General features: G+C 37.6%; 1 protein-coding gene across 4 annotated transcripts in view; it reads right to left on the minus strand.

Annotated features, from left to right (window-relative positions):
- The window catches only part of drn (zinc finger AN1-type doctor no), a 64146-nt gene extending 42099 nt beyond the window's left edge, over window positions 1–22047 (minus strand). Inside the window, exon 1 of one of the 4 annotated variants that reach the window (XM_089254032.1) lies at window positions 21706–22047. The gene's annotated coding sequence lies outside the window, so the exon portion shown is untranslated. Of the gene's footprint in view, window positions 1–3497; window positions 3748–13614; window positions 13676–21705 lie in introns of those variants that run through there. The other 3 variants (XM_089254033.1, XM_089254030.1, XM_089254031.1) reach the window with 3 other exon arrangements.
- Between the last annotated feature and the right edge of the window lie 274 nt (window positions 22048–22321).

Consider the following 22321-nt stretch of genomic DNA (forward strand, 5'->3'; position numbering starts at 1 on the left):
GAGTTATGCCGTTTGGGAAAAAAAATAGATATAAGGGGACAGTTGTCCCCCCCCCCCTCCATAGGAGGGTCTAAAGTAAGAGAGCAATGTAGGAATGTGTAGCGCTTTCAATGACTTTTTCACGTCTGTTTTTAATAGAGAAAATGAAATTAAATGTATGGGTGTTGCATAGGGTAATAAAATCTTCAACGATATTCAAGTGGAAGATGTGGAGGTCCTAAATCCTCTAAAAAATGTATGTGCAAGCAAGCACCAGGAGATATCTATCCGAGGGTTTTGAATAGAAAATTTTGGAAATTATTATCAATAGGCCATTGGTGAAGTGGATAGATGAGAATAATGTATTGCCAGATAATCAGCTTGAGTTCAGGAAGGGAAAGTCATGTGCAACCATAGGTGTACGCAGAATTTTCTCAAGAGAAGATTAGATGTTGCTTACCTTGATTTCCAGGAGGCATTCGATCGGGTCACTCTTAAAGAGTTTACACGAGATTGGGGTCAACTTGCTGAATTGGATAGAATCGTGGTTAAGACATAGGTCACAACGGGTTATGGTCAAGTGGGAATTCTCTGATTTTACAGGCGTCACAAGTGATGTTTCTCAAGAAAGTGTCCTTGGCCCCCATACTTTTTCTCTATAAACTCAATCAGGGTATCGATGGGACTGCTAGCAAATTCACAGATGACGTAAAGCTAATGAGGTAGTCTGGAATCAAAACGATAGGGAGTTGTTCCAGACCCACTTAAAGAGGATTGGAGCATGGGCAAATGAATATAGCATAAAGTTTACCGTTGACAAGTGCATGGTTGCTCATTTTAGTTTGAACAACCCACGCTTCTCATACGAGTTGAATGGTAACATTACCCCAGATGCAACTAGGGTGACCGATTTAGGAATTCTCAATGACGAGCAGCTTAGGTTTTCTCAACATTTTTCAGCACTGGTAAAAAAAACGAATAGAATGCTCATTGTTTTTTCAAAAAGGTGTCGTGGTGTTCTCCTAAAGCCATTCTTCCACTTTTCCTAGACATAGTTTGTTCTGGACTGGAGTATGCTGTAAGGTTTTGGAGACCAATACCTATGGAGGGACAGACCTGGTTAAAAGGGTGTAGAAAATCTATGCATGTCCTCGTTGGCACGATGCCTATTTAAGGGAATGCAGCGGTGAAGTGTGACAGAAACGATTGATGTTACAAAGGGAATCAGAAACTGTTGTAATCAATAATGTTCGAGAGGTGGTTATTCCAATCAGTTATTGTTTGAGGAAAAAAACTAAATTTGAAACAATCTGTAGATGTAAAGATGGGTTTCAATTTTTGTGAATGGTTAATTCTTTTTGAAAAATATGAAGCTGGAAATTAGAAGTATCAATATGAAAATGGCTATGAAGGGTTTTGGAAAGGAAAGTTAATCAAGATATGCCTACAGGTGAAAAGCAGTTACATATTGTATTGGCGCTTGAGTTCAGTGATGGAGGCTGACCAACAGTTAAGAATGAAGCGAGCTGATTTATTTAGAATAGATTCTAATTTTTCTATGTTTGAGAGAGTATGCGGGTCCCAGATTTCACAGGCATATGAGAGCACAGGAAGAATGTAGGTTTCGAAGCAGAGATGTCTGAGGCGACGGGTATAGTTTTTGAGGGTTCGACGAAGAAAAAAGTTTTTAGACACTTATGAAAGACGTAATCAACATGGACATTCCAACAGAGGTCGGCAGTAATAAAATTGCAGAACATTTTTGTATTAGTTTGTTGTATGTGTGAGATTGGAATAACCAGAGTAAAAATTAAAGAATTGTGTAGCAAAAAATTATGCAATACAAAAGTGGCAGAATATATATCTTTAATGATAATGCAATCTTTTCATGTTTTCCCAAAAGATCATTTGATCTGTCCAGGGAAATTGTTAGTGCTAATCACCATCCATGCCTGAACAGGAACTTGAATTCAGAACTGCACTGCCACAATACAACCAGGCAGCTTCTCTTTCTTCAATCACTGAACAAGCAAAAAACATGCGAAATATCTGTATTTTATATTGGCAGATGCTCATTTTCATGAACTTCAACAATTAGTTAGTAAAACAAAGTTTGTAAATGAGAAAGATATTCAAAGAAATAGCATATTCTTTAGAACTAGTTTTAAAAAAATTCATAAATTTCAGGTTCATAAAATGAAACATTGACTGTAGATTGACGATAATCAAACAAATGTTATAAATCAGTGTTTCCTAAAATGAGTGATAGAATGGTTCAGGAGAGGTAAGGCGATAGAAACTACATAGGATCCTATAGGTTGACTTGAGTTGGGGGAGCAATGAGAAAAAGAAACTTCTGGAAATGAAAAATATAACAAAAAATTTGAGAATCTCTAGTATAAATGGATAGATTAAGCTGTGAAGCCCAAGAATTTATACAGATAGTGCTGAAGATACAAACAGTATAGATCAAAAAGATCACACCCCTCCTCCCAACAGTACTGATGGATAGATAACATATGATAGTATAGAAAGATTAATAGCGCCGAAGACACAAACTGCAGGGATGGGGTTGGAAATGCCAATGCTATAGAGGGATAGATAGTGCTGACGAGAGAGACACTAATGGTATAGATAGATATCCCTCAAAGATCAAAATATATAGATAGCACTGAGAGAAAGAGAAGATCCAAACATACGGATAGCACTGAAGACCGAAATATATGGATAGCACTGAGAGACCCCTAAATACAGACTTTACAGATAGATAACACTGAAGACCCACATAGTATAGGCAGATAGCTCTCAAGATGAACTTGATTCGGGGATTCAAAGCTTGTTTCAAGAAAACCTCCATTACTAGAAAGCACCCATGTCAGAGGCCCTGATCATCAAAAGAGAACTAACATTAAAATCCACAATTACGAAGGAAAAGAATCCTATTTATAGAGACGACTTGGGAAAAGAACTCATGCCATCAACTGTCTTTTATCAGACACATCAAAATTAAAAAAAACATTGTCAAACTAATCAAACTGAAATTGGATAAAGGAAAAAAAAAGTATTTCTATTGACAAAATACTCCTCCATGTCCAATCACTGCGATAATCATTACATAACTTCCTTTAATTAGGAAATCGTGCCATTCATGAATATGCAAAATCGTTTGGAATATAAAAGAAAAACACGATACCATTCACAATCAAAACAAACATATTTCAATTTTTAAATTCATCAATGACAATTCATAATCATGTAAAAATAAAACATTTCATATAAAAATGAATTACCCTGTTCATACCCTAATATTTAAAGGTCGGAAAACAATGCTTGTATTGCGAAGCTAGGTTTTTTTTTTTTTTCCAGGCTTCGTCAGCATGGATACCAGGAAAAAAAAAGAAGCTTAAGCCTAAAGCTTTCTTTCCCAAATGGTTTCAGTTTAATAGTAAAGTGTTTAATAGTAATTAAAATTAAAACTAATAATAACAACAAATTTAAATAATGATTATTAACAATACCTGTTGCTGTCACTTAATATTAGCACGTATACAAGTTGTCTACGGAGAACAAAAGAACATTAAACATCAGCACATTTTGTTTGATAGGCTCGCCTTGTCGCTGCTTATCGCATAATGACTCGCATCCCCGTTGGGAAGCACGTGATCACAGCTCCGTCGCTCATTGGACAGTTTGACAGCCATTGAAGTTCATGACCCTCTACCCTACCTTTTGCTAAGGCTCCTAAAATGATTATCGAATTCGTCGTCTGCCATCTTTGAGCAAAAAAACTGGTTTCGCTGCTCAATCTTGAAAAGAAATGAAGATAGCGAACAGTGATTGGCGGATGGGAATAATACTGACGTCACGATCAAGCTCAAAGATGGCGAAACAGTCAGCCTTGGTTTTTAAGGAGCTCCACCTTGGCCAATTTACAAATATGACGTCATACAAGCACCATATGATTGGTGAAATCATTTTACGTCATGATTTTTCGTACAGAAACCACAATGGGGTATTTTCCGGTATTAAAAATAGATGATAGTTTTTTAAGAATCGCTACTTTTTAACAATAAAGTACGCACATGAGTTGTTTTTGTCAACGATAATGCCATGTTGGAATGAGATCACTGAAAATTGCTATATCAACAGTGTCCGGAAAAACATGGAAAATTAACAATGAATAATGAGCTTTCAATTACGTTTTTTTTTTAAAGAACAAATCTGTGGAAATGATGTTTTTTAGGAAAATTTATGTTATAATTTATGTGAAATTTTGTCGGAAATAAAACATTTATTTGAATTCGATTGTTTCGTGCGAAAATAGTGCTAATGGGTAATTTGCTCAATAGTAATGGTTAATTTGCTGAGCTGGAAAATGCGTATTTTAATACTGGAACAGCTTGTCGGAAATTTTTTTGTCCTCAACAATAATACAGTGCACGCCGCCTAATATGATCACAAGCATCGGGAATCAGGGGCTTCTGATAACAATAACCGATTGATAACTACAGTAGATTGGAAAAAATCCCAGTAGTAAAATGATGACCATATGTCACGTTTAGTCGAACAGAACGTATGAAAACGGACGTTATGGTTTTCTCTTTCGCATCTAGCATCTTCTGTTTTAAAATGTTGAAAAATCGTGCTTCTTTTTCACATTCTTCTATAAAACAGGGTTTTTTCCCTCAAAGCTAAAATCTTTTTTTTTATTCAAAAATTATAAGGAATCAGAATGGAACTGTCCACTGTGTATCGCGAATTACGATACTTTTTCAGGGTGTCTACCAAATTCCAAAAAAAAATTCATTGACTTTTTAGTGACTTTTTCATTTGACAAAATGAACCATGTTGGACTGTTTTCTGATATCAATGGTTCCCAAATTGTGAGTAGCAACCACCTAGGGGGGTTTGGGTTAATAAAATAGGTTGTCCTAATGAAAGGAGGAACGCGAGTAAATTTACAAAAAAAACAATTTTTTTTTTAATTTTTAAAAACTTTTAAATTTAAAGTTGATTTAAGTACAACACCCAATAGGGAACTGGACCCTAAGGCAGGGCCGGATAAACCATTAAGCAAAATTAGCACGTGGTTAGGGCATCAGGGAAAAAAAGGGACACCACTAAAAGTGATCAAACATACTTTTTTTTAATGTGAACTTTTTTCCCCAGCATCTGTATAAAATCCCAAAATTTTAAGAGCACTTGATTGTACAGCTATAGATTTTTATCGAAGGTTGGCGTGGGCTGTATCTGAGCTGGGGAAGGGGGATCTGATGCCGCAAGCGCTGGAACGACTAGGGAGGGTTCTGAATTTTCTTTTTTCCGTTAAAAATTATGGGGAGGGGCGGCAAAATGGGTACAGATCCCCAAGGAATAGAATAAATTTTTGTTTCTAGTTGTGACCGTGAGGGTGACACAAAAGCAAAAAAACTAAGTTTGTTGCGAACAAGAAGAAGAGCATATGGTATTAATGCTCAGATTTTAGATTGAGATTTTGTTCTATTTCCGTAAAGTAAGCCCAGGGATGTCTCAACAGCATCATATATAGGCCCCAGAGTAAAAAAAACCAATTCTGAGCCTCCCCCACCCAGCTATAAATTTGCATAGTTACTCTCTCAAAAATTTTAACCAGATCAAATTGTCATGAGGCCCCTCCGGCACTTGAATCTCCCGAGACTTGGCATCATAGGCCTCGAGTAAAACGTCTTTTTTATGAACCCCTTCCTCTCCCCCCTCCCATTCCAAAAATACCTGCTTATCAATTTCCATAGTTATTATCGAAAATTGTAAACAGATCTAATCATGCCCACCTCCCTACATCATAGGTGGTGACCTTTGGTGGGCCCCCAGGCAGACTTTTCACGGGGCCTTCTATGGTGAAATTATAGCATGAAAAAACAAAAAAACGATGATAATTGTCCCTTGTCCCTGAGGTAGTGCCCTGTCAGCCCCACCCTTGTGCTCTTCTCTGCCCATAGCAATAATTTTTTTAATCATGGGGGGGGGGGAGGCTGATCATCCCTATCACCCACCCCCCCCCCCCGTATCCTCACCCATGAATTCAACCAAGAGAGAGAGAGGTCGCCTGGAGGCAGTGCCGTCTTAACGCATGGGCCCACCCGGGCACGGCCCGGGGGCCTCAAGGGAAGAGGGGCCTCACAAAAATGAGATTTCGTTGAAATTTTCTAGAATTTACCTGTTAGGGCCTCAGAAAAACCACTTGGCCCGGGGGCCCATGATGGTCTTAAGACGGCCATGCCTGGAGGTAAATATTTGCGAGGTCGCCTAATACGGACATCTGGCAACCTTAGACTCCCACCCAACAATGTTTTTGCCGTATCGGAGTTCCTTGGCACCTACAACGAAGCTTTCCAAAACAAGCTCTACGGGCGCGCTCGCGCACGTTGAAAACGCGTCCTGTGAATGCAAACCTATTGAACACACTATTGATCGATATTAAGCCTTCAACAATCGGCGCCGACTGTCGAAATCGACGCGCATCGCCAGACAGGAATATGCATCAGAAGAAAACACCGTCTAAATACAATGTGCACGAGTGAGCCCATTTTTTGTACTGATTGCATAACCGCGCTCAGACAAAATATATCGGCGGCACAAGTAAAATAAAAAAAAATTAGAAGAGAAGCGTTTCTATACACGAGAGCCGAAAGCATCGTGTAAGGGGAACAAACATAGTCCGGCCGATTTTCCAATTCGCCGGGAAGCACAGTTTGGGGCTGACAGGGTTCCACACACTATAAATTCACTATACGGGGGCCCCGTGAAAAATCAGGTCCGAGAACGCCGAAGATCTCAGTTTAGGGGCCCTACTGCCAGGATGCGGGGCCACTAGACCAGTGGTTCTCAACCTTCGGAATCCCGCGGCAAGGTTGATTTCTTTTTCGTGATTGGAAGGCCCGGCCATACACACGATCAATGGGTAAAAACGATACAATAAACCACCCGGTTTGGCCGCACTAGACCAACCAAGGCCCCTTCCGAAGGACGGATTTCACATATTCCTTTTCCTATTTCCATTTTTCGAAGTCCGATATTAGACGCTTGTTATTTTCTCCATCGTCATGCTTTGGTGTCGGTCTAGATCGCAAGCTTGTCACCGTTTTCTAATGGTTCTCTTTTATCACCTGCCTCCCTTGCGTAATTCATGGTTCATAGGCGGCTCCCCAAAAAGTTTCGCAAATATTTTCCCATATAAAAGAACCACTTCAAAGCATAAACAGGTGCACAAATCAATATTTCCAGCTCGCCATGACGCTCCTAGGAGCCGCGACGCACCGTTTTAGAAACACTGTGGTAACACACAAATAATGGCGAATGAGTACGATGTTTGTCTTCTCTTGAACTTTCTCGTTCTGTTTCATGCGTATACTGTACGATTTCGTCGTTCGCTATAGTTAGTCGGTAAAGATCGACGAGATTAAAAAAAAATTGATAATTAAAAAAAAATCTTTCTTCCTTCACGGGGGAAAGAAAATTGGTGCCCTTCCACCTGGCTCCCCACAAGGATGGGGCTGACAGAGTTTAGAGCCCGGAAAAATCACCAGCATTGTTTTTTCCTGCTACAAATCGACTACAGACCCCCCCCCCCCCCATCCCCCGTGAAAACTCTGGCTTGCGAACCCGGCAGAGATCCAATGGCCTATGGGTCCTGCTCCACAATGTGGAGGGGGGAGATGTCATGTCTTTTCTAAGGAAAACCAATATTGTTCCCAAGAGGACTCCCTACCGCAGTGGTCAATCCCTCCTCTAAATAATTTTTTTATCCCATCCATATAATATCTGCCCCAATGTAGGGTGGCTACACATTTTTGCTACTCAACCATCCATTCCTCCAGGGCAAAAAAAGTAGAAAAGAAACCTGAGAGAGTAGAAAAAAATATTGAATGCCACAGCTTTTCTAAAGAGATTCTAGATTTTCTAGATTTTAGGTAAAAAATCGAAAAAAAAGATCTCTGGAGAATCAAAAAATTCGTGACCTTCACTCAAATTTTGTGACTTTTTCGGGACTTCCGTGACCTTTTTTCTCATTCCGTGACTTTTCCGGGACTTCGTGACTTTTTAATGACGATAGACACTCTGTTTTTATAATATACAGTACGTTCCATAGATCCCTTGTGCTTCCGGCCGGAGAAATGTGAATGGGTTCAGTTGGAAGTAACTGACCAAGAACTGAGGAGACTACTTTGCCTTACATATGCTTCCACTCATAGGCACCGGAACCTGGGGGGTCGAGGCTATTTTGCCCCCTCCCCCCAATAAATTTTGTGAGAGGAGCTGAGCCCTCCCCTGCAACAATTGATGAGTATAAAATACAACGCACCCTTCCCCCTCCTACACACGGGCTAGAGTCTTGTATATACGAGACAACTGGCAACTTTCAGCCCCCTCAATGTTTTCTTCATGTCGGCGCTTCTGCTTTCACTATAGCAGTGGCTCCCAAACTTTTTAAAGCGCGACCCCCTCCCACACTTTTTTTGATAAGGGTTTCATCGGCGACCACCCCCCCCCCCCCTTACATATGGTGATCGTGTGTCCCGGTTTTCTTGGACACTCCCTATCTTTTTTGCTATTGAATGTGTCTTGAAAAATGCTTTCGGGACGTCTGTTTATTTCGATTTTAATTTTCGTAATCAATGATAATCAGTTTGATGCAGCCCCGACCCATCCCTACATGTATAAGAGAAAATAGTAAATTAGACGCTACAAATCTCCTACCACTACTAACTGGGTACACACGACAGCCTCGAATCAATAACGAGCGAGATCCGGTTCGAGAGAGGTGCCACTATCTTAATTTTTGTCGGTCCTCCGTGTGTATAATACAAATTATACATTAGAGGTGACCCTGAGGAGTGTATGATGAATGCGACCAATGATGAATGAATTAAAATTATTTTTCTCAATATTTAGTTAGCAGAACTGTTTCATTATGCAATTTCAAACTTTTACACAGCCTAGCCTTTTGCATAGGAAATCAAAATTTCATTCATTTCAGTGCATCACTAGGCTTGTAACACATTTGTTTCCCCCAACACAAGCCAAACAGTAGGCTCAGGAGCAATCTGAACACTAATTACTGGCTGTTGTGTGACACTTGAAACGAAAGAACGCACAACTTCCTGCTAACTACACTGCTGGCCACCCAAATTGCAACACCAAGAAAGACAAGAGATATCGCAACAATATTTATTTTGTAGATAACATGTTGACCAAGCATCAAATGATTAAATTTATAGACTTCAGTGAAGTGTGGTTCCTGCCAAAATCAGTAGCCAGAGTAGCCGCCATTGTTGGAGATCACCGCTGCCACACGCCTCGCCATTGATTCAAAGAGACTTTGGATGTGTTCTTGGGGTACAGCAGACCAAGCAGCTTCCACGCGTTGCCAAAGTTGATCTGGTGTGGCAGTTGGGGATGTAATCTGGGTCAATCGTTGAGCAACCATGGACCACATGTTTTCTATCGGCGAAAGATCCGGAGAGCGAGCTGGCCAGGGAAGCAATTCAATCTGGCGATTGACGAAGAACCTTTGAACAATGCGTGCCACGTGTGGTCGCGCATTATCCTGTTGAAATATGGCTGTGGGCAAGCCCTGAAGGTAAGGAAGGACAATTGGCTCCAACACCTCGGACATGTAGCGCTGGCTTTTTAAAGTACCGGCAATGCGTACTAGAGGAGTGCGAGAGTGATATCCAATACCGCCCCATACCATAATACCCGGTGCAGGACCAGTGTGGCGGTGCATAACGCAGCTGTTCAGCATCCTCTCTCCACGGTGTCTTCAGACTCGAATCCGACCATCGTGGTGTTGCAGACAGAAGCGTGACTCGTCAGTAAAGACAATTTCATTCCATTGTGCCGTCCACATCCTTCTTTCATCGCACCATTGGCGGCGGAGACGCCTGTGGTTCTGCGTCAAGGGTAGACGAAGCAATGGACGTCTTGCGGACAGACCACTCTGCTGTAAACAGCGTCGAATGGTACGCGCAGACACTGGATGGTGCGGTACAGACTGAATGTGCTGTGCTATGGTTCGTGATGTGGCTGAGCGATCCGTCACTGCCATACGCACAATACGCCTGTCATCACGTGAAGTGGTGCACTGAGGTGGATGCGATCGAGCACGTCGGTCCGTCGTACCCTCCTGCATCCAACGATCACATATCCGCATTACAGTTGTTTGGTTTCGTCCAACACGACTACCGATTTCCCTGAAAGATAATCCACAATCTCGGTAGGCCACCATCCTTCCTCTGTCGAACTCGGATACTTGATCAAAAGATGATCGCTGTTTTCTACGAGGCATAATTGATCGTTTTTTTGAAAAAACCACAAGAAAAACACAATTGCCGTACTTCAAATCGTCGAAATCTCCAAGCCTTAAATAGCGCTTTGAAGTGGCGCCACAGGCGCGCGTGATGTGCGTCTGCGCTGAAATTCTAATCATTTGCATATCTCACCTCTGCTAATGCATGTTGTAAATTTCATATTATTTGCATGCTTCCTTCAGGGTGTTGCATTTACGGTGGCCAGCAGTGTATATATATACTATATAGACGCCATTTTACTTCTTTACCAAAAGAACTTCATAAACAACAAACTACTATCGTTAATGATTTTCTTCATAAAACGTACATATTTCTCGTTTATCTTTAAATGTTACTTATTCTGTGATTTTAATTTTTAAAAATACATAATTTTGAAATCCGACGATTCCTTTTTATTCACCCTGTATATGTATTAACTTGATATGTTGTATACGAAGAATTTGATAAATTTACATGATGTAAATTACATAAATTTACATTATTATCTTATCTAATTCTGAATCAAATCCTTACAACTAATGTCTAAAATCCAAAAAAATTGTGATTGCTAGTAAGTCTCGGCTTCTTAGCAATTTTTATCCCGCTTATATTGTTCTGTATTTATGAATAAAATTGAATTGAATTGAATTGAAAATACGGATACACACACATGTATGGTTAGTAGCTCAGTTGAGTATATAGCCCTATATATAAAGGCATTTTTTAGTTTTGACATTTTTACTTACGTTGCAAAAAATAAATTACTATTTACGAACTTGACTTTTGGGTTGGGTTTTATTTTGGAAAATCTCTCTCTCACGATCCCTCTCCTCCATTCCTCAATTCATTAGCGCCACCCACCCTTTGGGAGCCATTGCAAAAGTAGCACTACACGTATATGGATTATAACGGTTATTGCGACCCGATTAGTACATTATGAATCGAGTACAGAAATTTTTGCCAACAAGGGAGCTTCTGACGTCCTACATAGTCTTGCGGGTTGATAACGGTAAATTATAGGGTAAAAAATGAGTCTGGTTCAACCTTAGCTTTAAAATATGCAAAAAGAAAAAAAATTTAGACGAAAAAAATTGATAACATAAACCGAAGTCCTGATAACTACAAACTAATTTTTCCCCATGTTATGGCATTTTCCTTCCTGTACTTTGCAAGTGATAACAACTCCCAAACAGTAGCATTATCCATGATTATAATAAGCGGTGTCGACTATATTATATTCATAGTTTGTTTTCACGGTCTCAACTTTATTTTTTTATATAAAAACTTCAGTTCTCCATGCTTGCAAAGTTTAGTCTTATATTTGGAAAATATTCAATTTCGGGTGATCTTTCCCGTGAAAAGATTCTAATATTGGATGAATAGCGGATCATGGTGATTATTATTTCACTTTCTTAAATCAGACTCAACGTTAATTGGTTGCAGATAAAAAGAAAATAAAGGTGTAAAAAACCCATATGTTTTTTTGAATCTTTTTGAAAATATGTGAGTATCTTCGAAATATTGCTAAGAACAAGAGTTAAAATTGCATGACATAGCTCAAGACAGTAATTCTTTGCTACATAGAGAAGTTCATTTTTTATTGTAATTGCAGGTTTTCATAAACGACTCATATCTATTGGTTTGCCCTAGTTTGTTCTCGTGAACTGAGTTCACATCATTGGCTTTTTATAGAAGCTGTTGAAAGAGCACATACAGTACATAGTGTCGGGACTCCCACCACTTATATCCATGGGGGCCAAATTGTGATGAAATGCTTCATGTAGGAAGTAAATACTATAAAATATATATCCAACTTCTCCACAGAACGAATGTTCATTCACCGGTTTCACCAAACAATACACCGATTCGATTTTTCTACAATTGATTGCTAATTGTTTTGTCCAGCTAAATCACTAAGATTCATAAAAAGCCAGCTGTAACCCTGGTAGCTCTGGGGGCATACGCAAGACCAACCTTTGGAGGTGGTACATCGGATTTTGGGGGGGCACAAGAAATCACTACTCGAGAAATTTTGAGTTATTAACCTTCAAAAAGCATTTTAAATCAACAGAAATTCTTTAAAAGATAATATTTTATAGGATTTCTTTCAATATTTTAAAATATTAAAAATATTTATCGATCAAAAACATTACATTGGTATAATAAGCTTCTAGCTAAGCAGAAGCTTTGAAAAGTTATTCGGTGATCACCACATATTAATCATATCTTTCATTCACTTTCAACACCGACTCGTTCACAATAGCGTACGCATACTTTTCTCAAGGATTTTTGTTCTGTCTCTCTTTTCTGCACATATTCATTTCCATCGCAACAAAGTCTGGTTCAACTTGACCCGTCGTGGTAAAACGGCAGTAAATTGCCCAATTTTGATTGACCGAGCTTCTGTACGGACCGCACATACGCTATCCGATGGCCATTATGAACCCCCCATAAAAGAAGAGGCTGACGAAGAGTCGAGCCAGTTGGATCGGGGATTAGACTTTTTTGCAAATTATATATATTTATTATAAAATGAAAAATCCATGTGAGACATCCAAACATCCTAGCCTTGAAGCCCTCATTGGATCTTTGGATCATAATTGAAATGGGAATATATTAGGCACATCAGAGAGTATCTGTATCTTCTATACTAGGTAATCAGCCTGTTTATTGTTTGCATTATTATATTGTTTCAAAAAGAATATTAATTTGTAGGTTAAAGTAGGCTAAGAAACGATTTTCTTATACACTCATCACGGCCGCTCTTATAAGATACTGAGATCAGTGCGAAATCGAATCGATGGGGGGGGGGGGGGGCAGACGAATACATTTCTCTAATTCCTTGTATTGTTTAGATTTTCACAGCTGAAGTACTGCCATTTTGTTTTATTGTTACAAAAAAATAATAACTTACTAATATTTTTTCTATTTCTATTGCCACGAGTGTGGAGCTCCTTCAAGCACGGGGCCCGGTGTAGCCACAGCTTTCACATATAAGGGTTGCTCATAAACTCATATGGAAAGATAATTTTTTCACTCACCATATTTGTATTCGAATTACAGTAACTACGTAGATAGAACCCGAATATAAATTTCGGTTAAATTTATTGAGCCATTACTCGAAGCTAAAATAATTTCAGAAATTTGTATAATAAAAGTGGCTACTGTCAGAGCAGACCCATACAAATGAAAAGACCACCCAGCTAGTAAATGACATTAATTACATAGTTGTATATGAGAACAGCAGCACGTATATATATATTTAGAACGACACATAAAAAGAAAAATTTGTACGATAAGCACTTACCGCAGCTAGAAAAACGGAAGAAAACAACAAAACATGATTGCTGCACATCTTGAATATGCAGGCATGTTCTTTCTAAGATAGAGCAAATAAGATAAATTCCTAAAATCACAGTACCAAGTAGGATTTACGAAAGTTTATTGAGGCTGCAGCTACACGTGTATTAGTATAAACTTTCGCTGCGAAAACAAAAGTTATATAGTGAAGGTACAGTGAACAAATACGAAAACAAAATTCAAATAATGTATGCAGCTGAATTGAATTCAATCTCTAAGCGATTTTTATTTTGGCAGAGTAAACAATTGAGATAAAATATCGAAATCGAATTGAATCATTCGAAAACATATTTAAAGCACAAAAATTCCTACGACCAGATTAAGAAATTCAGTAATTTTATATCTGATAGAACTTGCAACACTGATTCAAGCTGATCAAAAATGATAGCACGAGACATTACCAAAATTGTTTTTTTCTTTCTTCGGCCAATGTAAAGTAAATAGAATTGGAACTAAAGTGACCATACATAATGTTTATGAAATGATGTGTTCACTGAATTTTTATTCAAACACGATTGCGCTCCTGTCCTCATAGTACGGGCTGATCAAAGCTAGTTCAGTGATGATGTTCAAAAATTGGCGTGCCCTATCGTAAGTGATGTATTATTGAACCTGGGCATACATACTAAATCAGTCATATATACAGTATATATTCTATATCATATATACAGGGTGTTCTGTTAATGGACCGACAAACTCAGAGGGTTGTTAGTGGGCATCAAGAGGAACAAAAATTGCAATGGAACATGGTGTCGCAAACCACTTTGAGAGGGTGAAAATCGCGAAAAACGCATGCTGGCTCTGAGTCCAGAGGAGACAAAAGGTGGATGTCAGTTGATCGCTGAATGCGTTCGTGGGTTCGCTCGCCATATCTGACGTAAGCAGTCCATGGGGTCACCTTAAATTTAAATTACTCGTTTATGCGACGCCTGTGGACATACCGGAGGATCTCATAGCGCGGATTGTCGTCGCTGCGGCAGACATTAAAAGCATACCTGGTATGTTCGAGCGCGTCCGGGAATGTTTTTATGTCATTGTACACTGTGCAATGACGTCAGTGGCCGCCACTTCCAACAACTCTTGTAATAATTAGTCAAATAAATCTTTTTGTAGTTATTAATTGTACTTTTTGTCGTTCCAGCGTGACATCGAAACCTGCATGCGTTTTTCGCGATTTTCACTCTCTCAACGTGGTTTGCGACGCCATGTTCCACTGCAATTTTTGTTCCTCTTGATGTCTACTAACAACCCTCTGAGTTTGTTGGTCCATTAACAGAACACCCTGTATATAGTCATATACATGAAGGAAGTTAGGAAGGTTCCAAGTCTTCATAGAAAAACTCAAATTGCCCCCTTGTGAGGCGTGGGCCACACGTTGGGAAACAGGGGTTTAGATAGTATACAGGATGTGAAGTACTAATTCGGCCTTCTTCACATCTACAGTTCGTTGTAGAAGTATGGTTTTAATTTAAACAATGCTCAAAATATGTTCAGAAATCGACATCAAATATCAGTTTCGAGAGTGAAAATACAGTGTATCAAAAAAAAAATCTAAATTTTTATATGGTCTCTTTGTACTCTAATTTCCAATTAAAAAGTTGTTGCACTGTATTTCCTGAGATTAACAGAAAAAATTCCATGTTTCTAAGTACAATATTCACTGAGATATTTGAATTCAAAACAGGAGAAAATTTGCGAAAGAACCGCATAGAAATGAAAGAAGCATTGTCCTTTAGTTTATACTGTTCTTTCCCAACTTTTCTCCGAGTTTTCAATCCAAAAATATCTCAGCGAATATTGCACTTAGAAAAGTGGAATTTTTTTTTTGGTTGGCCTCGGGAGAGGCAGGGCAACAACTTTCTGATTGGAAGTTAGAGGACAGGGGGACCGTAAAAAAATTTAGATTTTTGTATTTTATGACACACTGTATTTTCAATCTTGAAATTGGTACAGAGTGATTCCTAAATACAGTTTGAGCAATTTTTAAATTGAAACCATACCTCTCTACGACGAACGGTTGATAAAGACAGCATTAGGACTTACAGGACATCCTGTATATTTCAATAAAATTTGCCTATATATGTTGATATACATATAACTAAAATTCATCTTCATCTTTTTAAAAACCTGCCCATCCAATAGACTTCAAGTTAAGAATCTTCAATGATTAGAAACAAAGCAAAAGAGCGGTGGCACCCACACGATCTTCACATTCGAAGGTCGTCCACCCGCGCAGCAACCTCGTCGAAAAGGAGTGCGTAATCAATCTGTATGAATGGGCGATTGGCTTTATGCCGGCTAAATATTTTCTTTTCTTCACTTCGATGTTACATGCATTCGCTAGAGAGAAACCCGTTCCCAAACACTGTTACTTTAAAAAAAAAAAATCAAGGTTTCCAATATTACGCTTCCAAAGACCCCTCTCCTTTCTAGCGAATTGTACCTATATTTAGGTGTGTCTTCTGTTTACAAACATGTTATCCACCATCCAGTGAAGACCGTCTGATTATTTTGTTGTTTCCTCCTGAGCGAATAGATTGCGTTGCTTGTGTGCGCAATACCTCTCCCGTTAATTACGCATATCAATTTTTTAAATTTTTGATTAGCAAAGTACGATTACATTTATTTTACTTTCAAATAAAAGCGGTTTGGGTAAGCAGAATGGAATTTAATAGAATTATTTTATAAGTTTATATATAAAATAACATAAATTCGCTAAAGTTAATGGCATTGAACTCAGAAATGAAGAATATGTATTGGAAAAATAACTAAATTAAAGACTTGAAAACACGAGATTTGATTTATAACATATTATTAGATAATGTATATATATACCAGCGTTCCCCAATCTCCCTGAAACTGAGGCCAAATAAAATTTCTAAAGGCCGGGACTACACTATAAAAGTTTTGTTAAAGTTCTTTTATAAAACTTGAAATACGCAACCAATAAGCGTATGGGTTACCAATAGGCTTACTCGTTGTTTTTTCAAAAGTTTTGTAAAGATCTTTTATTAAACTTTTATAGTGTGATCTCGGCCTTGGGCCGGCATTACACTATAAAAGTTTGATCTATTCCTATATTTGTTCACATCTACATCTAAAAAATTGGTGCTTGAAATGAATGAAATACATTTTTACAGCATCGCGATTAATATTGTATAGTCACCAATATTACGTTTGTTGTGAATGGTTAGCGTTCAAAAATATTCGATTAATCGATTAAAACTTTGAGAAATTCCATTCAAATATTTGCGCTGGTTCACATTTCAATAAAATTATCTTGCATTAAACTACCACTTTCATAATTAAGATAGAATAGAAATGGAACAGAAAAGAAACTTAATAAAAAGCATCTGAAAATTGTATATATAAGTGTGCCCCTTGAAATTCCTTCTAGCTGGGAACCTTCAAATTTCACCCAATACATTTCTGTGAGCAAAAGCTAAATAATCAGGTGTCAAAATGTAGGTATGATTCGTATTTTGAATTGAAAATTTGAATTTTCTTCGCATTCTTGAATAATTAATCAGCATGTTACAATTTTTTTCTACATCTCGCACCTCTGGTTAAGAAACACTGCTCTAGAGCAACGAGCTCTAGAACAACAACAACAATGAAGAATCTAAAAATATATTTCAGCCTACGAAATTTGTTTGTTTGCTTAAACATAATTTCGGTATATTGGCCTTTTTCTTTAATCCTGGGGCTGATTGCCGCATGAGAGAAAGTCTCTCATTTGCTCTCAATTCCGCAATTTTTTCGACAATATACATTTTCTGACTAGCTAAACATTTTTTAATTTAGTTTTATGGGAAGGAAGGGGAAAGGTCTTATGCTTATACTTTTTCCTAGAAATTCCTCAAGTTCAAAGTCGAGTTTATAAGAACAACATGTATCAGGGGACGTCCAAAAACATAATAAATAAATGTACATTATCGTCAATTTATTTTGATTGATTTTTGATATATTTTATGCTTGTACCATTTTTCTTTGAAACTAACAGCCTGATATTTATGATCGTCTATGATCATTAGAACGAATCAGACTTTAATCGATCCCGTTCCACGAAAGATATGAAATTCGACTCGACAGCGATAACCACAACCGAAAATCATTATTATGAGTGGGAAAGTGTTTAGCATAGTTGGATAAATCATCATATACGGAAAAATTGTCAGAAAAATGAATAAAAACCGAGAGATATAAGATGTTTTAAAATGCGACTCGTAGGTCATTCACGCGGAAGATCGATACGCAGTAAATACAATTTATTCGAGCGCATGACTAATCTAAACGGTTTTTTAAAACTTTTCTTTTCTTCACCCTTGAGCAAGGTTCCGTTGTGTTGATTTTCTTCTGGTGTAAAAACTAATAGTACATCAGTATTAAGTGAAGAGAAGCATAGATTGATCTCCATCTCGTCTTAACCGATAGATATTACACTCGGTTGACATTGAGGGAAGGATAAAAAAATGAATGAGTTAGGAGTTGGTTGAATTAATCTACGAGTTGAATCATCGTCATTGTTGCGTTGAAAATCCCACTTGCTAATCACCGAACTGTACTTTTCTTATACGTAGAAAAGAGCTTGTCCAAATCTTCAGCAACAACAATAACTAAGGTCTCTTTCTTCCAATTAAATGGAAAATGTTTATAAAGATTTATTGAAGATTATCGATACTTCTCATTAATTTTTATTTCCTTAATCTGTTGATGAACTTCTAATGAAATCAAATTTGTAATTAGAATTTGTAATTAAAATTTTCTTACTTTTTCCAACACGAAATAAAGATTGCTTTAAAATTTATGCTCAAATTAATAAGAACCAACTCAGGGCTTGACAAGATTGGCACCTGAAATTTTATATATGTGATTACTAAAAATTGGAATCTAAGGAACACAGAATGTTTTCTGATTTCATAACAGTGCGTCTTCGAAATGGGAAGGGGTCTTCAGGCCCCGAAAGTCATTATTCAAGACCATTTTTCCTGGGAAAATAAAAACTACATTTGACTTATTAGAAATATGGCTGCTGTCTAATTTTTTTTTCCAATTTGTGAAGCCCTGAACTAAAACAAACAAAAGTGAAATATAATGTTAGTAATATTTCTAATTTCTAAATTTTTTAGCTACTTGCAGTGTATCCTGAAGAGGGGTATACAGAACAATTTTTGACACCCCCCCCCCCCGACGTTGATTTGTTTTTGTGGGCCCTTCTTTCTATTGATTTTTAGAAAATTTACAATGAAAAAAAGAATCAAAAGGTCTATAGATGTCCCACCGGGCATCTTACCCCTTGTGATGACTATTTCAAGGCGAAAAATTCCATGATATCACTTATATGCAAAGGAATGGGTGTTTTTTGAAAAAGTTATTTCATGTCTTGGAATGAAATACGATAATGTCTCGAGATTGCCCTCGGAATTTCTAACAAAAAATTTGATTAGACAAATGGAGTTTTACGACGGATGTTATTAATCTACGTCTTGACCATTCGATAAATCGTTTTATTGCACTAGAAAAGGATAAAAAGATTTAAGACAAACAAAATACCAAAAAACCCTTTTTTCCCCAGCGATTTCGGAAATACGACTCGCCAAATTTGGACCTTCTTGAAATTTCAGTATCGCGTCCTTTCTGATAAAACCCGATAAATCTCTAATTGTCACTGGCTGTATGTCGTGTCTAGATTGCCAAGGTCGTTTTAGTGGTAACGCAATCCGCATTTAGTGGGATAGTTCCTCTAAGTTCTTGGAAATCCTCTTACTAACAGCTATAAAAGAAAAAAGTGAGGACCAGAAACGGGAAACAACAATAGATTGTTATCAAACGGAAGATGTGAGTGGTCAGTGGGCGTATAGAAAGGAAGGATCGATATAAGACTTCTTTCTTCAAGCTTTTTCAAACCCAAACAGTAATGAGTCAAGTCACTTGAAACCGTATAACAATAGCATAATGCGAATATGTAAATAATTATACAGTAACTATATGAGTAACTTACTCCGGCCCTTAATACGATTCGCCATACGGGGGTATACAGTAACTATATATCATACATGATTGTTCCGATTAATCGGGGCAATTCATCGATCAATTGTAAAACGAATTTATCAATTCGATTAAAATTTGCAAATTAACTTGATTTGTGTATGAAACCAAACCGAATAAAATCACTAAACCATGTTTTTGTTTGTAGCATTTTAGCAGAAAATTGCTGTTTTAAAAATGAACGGATGAGATATAAAGCATCTGAGGAATTTATGAAAAAAAACAAAATTGCAGAAAAAACAATTTGCTGTTCTCTTTTCTCCATATATAAATACAGTCGAACCTCGTTAAAGCGAACTCGCTTAATAAGAATTAATTACTGTATTTTTCATGTTAGTCAACATAAGTTAATCATATTATAACTTGATCACTGTTTTGTCAGTTAACACGAAATATTTTCGGTGTTTTTTCGTCTAAACGAGGTTCGACTGTCCTTGCACACAGATAACAAGATAAAAATAACTGGTGACGAGTCAAAGAGTAAGATCAAAGCTAGGCCCGATTTCCTTATGGGCAAGTGGGACATATGCTCAGGTCTCCGGAAACTTTGGGCGGCAAATTTAAAAAAAATATATTTCCGTTAACCAACCAAACATCATAACCCTAGTCGCGGGAGCTCATAGTGCCTGCTTGCCCAGGGCCTCCCTTCAAGTCTAACTCGGGCCCTGGGTCAGGAGGGTAAATTTTTAGAAGAGAACACAAATATATTTTTTTATGTGACCAGTACCCGTACCCTTTCGAAAAAAAATCGGTCAGCAAACATCGTTGGCAGTCAAGTTTTTACATTGCCACGTGCCTTTCGATGCCGAATTCGTACTCATAAAATTTTCAGTTGCAGAAAAATACAATAATTACAACTAAAACGATTCACACATTTCTAAATAGCCCATTAATTAATTCTATTAATCGATGAAAAGTTTTCTGATAAACCAGTTAAAAATTTTAACCCTCTATCAGGGCCGTCTTAAGAGTATCATGGGCCCCCGGGCCAATTGTTTTTTTAGAGGCCCTACTAAACAAATTCTCGAAAATTTCAACCAGATCTCATTTTTGTGAGGCCCCTCTTCGCTTGAGGCCCCCGGGCCGTGCCCGGGTGGGCCCATGCCTTAAGACGGCACTGCCCTCTATGGTTCACTCCCATAAAAACGTATTGAATTTTTTTTTTTACAAACACTGATGTAAATGGGTGTTGTTATCATATTTTTAATTGAAGCACTACATTAACACAGCAATTTAATTAATTGGAGGGGATTTTTTTAGTTAGTTACAATGGCCAATTGAAGGTAAAATTTAGTTTTTTTTTATTATACTGTTATCTATGAACTGATAAAATCTTGCTTAGCAAAGTTAAATACTTGTTATATAGGCTTACTTTAAATTTGATTTCCAATTCCCCCAATTCGGTGTGATTGTATAAATCTCTGAACATATAAAATTTTAGTACCTCTCAAAAAAATGACACCGACAGGGACTCAACTCTTTTTAGATGAAAAAGTATTGCAGTACTTATTTAGCCGCATTTTTTGTACTGAAATGGTAGTTCACGATGTAGTTTTTAAAATACCAAAAAAAAAGAGAGAGAAAAGAAATTGGCATAATATTTTTTTTACCATGTACCGTCGAACCCTGACTTAACATCGCCATATATTTCGCAAAATTTTATCGCTATAACGAGTTTGGCGTTATGTCGGATCACGTTTTAACATGTGTTATCTCTAGAAATGGAAGATTTACTCACTGAACTTTTTCGGCGCTAAGCGGGGGTGGCGCAACATCGGGGGCTCTATAACGGGGTTCGACTGTATATTCAAATATATAAAGGACTATAGAAGGTTAATCCATTTCCAGTTCTAATTATAAACATTCGAAACTTAAATATTTCATTGTTTCATAAAAATACATGGCATAACATCTAACGGAATTTCAAACATACAAAAATTTTAGATACACTATATACACCTATGCATTTAGAAAAAAAAAAGATACTGACCTCACACACACTGCCCGCTGTTAGAATGTATCAATTGACTTTCGTACCACCAGAAAGTTCCGTTTCTATTTCTTTCAAATGGTTTTACTTTCAATTAGGTTACAGTGAACTTCAAAATGATGGAAGAAATGAGATATAAAAATATAGGAAAAAATCCCGTGACTCTCTCTTGCCAGAAGTAGTTCAACGTATCGTCTGGGATTTGCGGCAAGAAAAATATCAGAAAAATAAAAAAAGCAGAGCGAACAATGACGCAGTGATTCGCGGTATGAACACACGCAAGCAACCCGTTGATATTGTTGTACCTTAAACTGTTCTTAGCACGCGTTTGAGAGCTTCCTTCCCCGCAAGGAGGCAACAAACAGCTGTTGCAATCGGCTGAAATCGTCACACACTCAACAAATAATAAAATACAGATCTTGTTTTTCCCGCTCTTGGTAAATCCTTGGCAAACTTCCCACCTTCTTCCACTTCTACGCGCGTATCAGTATAAAGACTTATGTAAATTAAATGCACGTATTATAATCCTAAAACAAATTAATCAGTCTTTTTTTTTTTTGTAGCATTTAAATAGTCTCTACGTGTTCATCGTAAAGAAAAAAAATTCCCGTGATTA

This window comes from Pholcus phalangioides, unplaced genomic scaffold (assembly GCF_987345545.1).
Source record: "Pholcus phalangioides strain wild (caught in Gottingen) unplaced genomic scaffold, Ppha-v1.0 ptg000039l_1, whole genome shotgun sequence".
Taxonomy (NCBI): Eukaryota; Metazoa; Arthropoda; class Arachnida; order Araneae; family Pholcidae; genus Pholcus; species Pholcus phalangioides.